Source organism: Pundamilia nyererei, unplaced genomic scaffold (assembly GCF_000239375.1).
Source record: "Pundamilia nyererei isolate P.nyererei 1_Seehausen unplaced genomic scaffold, PunNye1.0 scaffold00385, whole genome shotgun sequence".
Classification (NCBI taxonomy): Eukaryota; Metazoa; Chordata; class Actinopteri; order Cichliformes; family Cichlidae; genus Pundamilia; species Pundamilia nyererei.
Window position 1 is genome coordinate 201268 of NW_005187786.1, and position 1558 is coordinate 202825.

At 34.3% G+C, this 1558-nt stretch overlaps 1 protein-coding gene across 2 annotated transcripts in view; it reads right to left on the reverse strand.

Annotated features, from left to right (window-relative positions):
- LOC102207855 (V-set and immunoglobulin domain-containing protein 1-like) overlaps positions 1–1558 on the reverse strand; it is a 14711-nt gene that overhangs the window by 10309 nt on the left and 2844 nt on the right. The window contains exon 1 of one of the 2 annotated variants that reach the window (XR_001290631.1): positions 427–615. The exons of the other annotated variant lie outside the window; for it this stretch is intronic. The gene's annotated coding sequence lies outside the window, so the exon portion shown is untranslated. Of the gene's footprint in view, positions 1–426; positions 616–1558 lie in introns of those variants that run through there. 2 annotated transcript variants of the gene reach the window in all.

Sequence of the window (1558 nt, forward strand, 5' to 3'; positions counted from 1 at the left end):
TAATAATATGTTGAGACATAACACTGGACATAAATGTCGGTGACATCAGCAAAAAAGGACTCACCTGGGATGTTTTCCATTGTTCTGTCCTTTAACCTTTTAAAACGCAGAGGTTTTATGCGACCCAAAATTTACATGGAAAAACTGATACATAAACATACTGTGTATTTCCATGTTGACCGGAGGCAACGATATAGTCATATTATATGTCGTTTGAAAGCTCAGGTCTTCGAATTGTAGTATATTCATGGATTTTGATGATTAATTTACGATATTAAAATAGTTACGTCTTAATTTCTGGCCGTAAACAGATAGCAACTTACTCCTAGCCGGTCGCACCACCGTTACAAGAGAAGTTAGCTGGGCTAAAAACAGGCTTTTAAAGACAAACACTTGGTCATTCGACAGAAAAAAACTCCAGATTACCTTTAGCTCATTTAAGTTCGACTCGGAGTTAAAAAATGACTCCCCAAAACTGAAATTATTCTGTCAGTAAGATTTGTCAGCGCTACCAAAAACGTTCAATACAACGACGTTAAAACCAATTTTTAAGTATTGATGAATAATTTTACCAATAAGCTTCGATATTTTTAAAACCTCTACGCGTCCACGAGCAAAATTAACCAACCAGGATCTTTCTCTGACGTAACGTGACGCACTCTCGAGACCTTTAATTCAATCAGCCAATCAGAGAAAAACATCTATACATTCACCGATGGGTGTTTGATTGACAGCTGCTGTCATCCAATAGAAGGTCAACGCACTCAAACTACTCTCGTTTTGAAGTCGGGAAAATCACCTGTCTGACCATATATGGAAGTTAACGTATTTGGCCTCGCTGTTGCAATAGAACGAAAATAAATAATAGAAAACAATTTTATCTGTCGAAAAAGACCCAAATAAATTATAACAAATGTGTAAATCTTTATTTAATTATTAAGGAGATCATTTTGTAGTTGAATCCAGCATTTAAAAACACGTGAAATGTAAAAAAAAGAAAATGAATCCTCATAAGTTTTTAACTTTGGAGAGATTTTTGTGGATTTTTGAATTAATTTCTTAGTGTTGCTCTGTTTTGCACTTTGAACTAAACTCTGTAATATCTTAGAGCCAATTTTCTGTATCAGATTGAAACCTGGCACATTTATTTGAGACAAAATTTAGATTACATCCTGTAAATTTCAGCCTCCTAGCCCTCATAATGACTGATTAACTGTCATTACACATATGAAGTAAAAACCTAAAAACAACAAGGCTTCAGTCAATACCTGTATAATCCTCAAACAAATGATCTATGTTGGAGCTAGGGGTAAAACTAACAGACTATATTAAATATCACAGATTTTAGTTAACAGTGGTCAAACAATCAGGTATCAGCTATTTATGGTTTGAAAATAATTTACAAGTTTATTCTGATAGTTACAGACATGCATAAGTGCACATGACTGAGAGGCTCTAACAAGTTAATATTGGTTCTGAAAGAGAAAACAGACACATGTGTTAACTGTGACTCTGCTTCCATCAACTCAGCAGTCAGATAAAACTGATGAAAAATAAA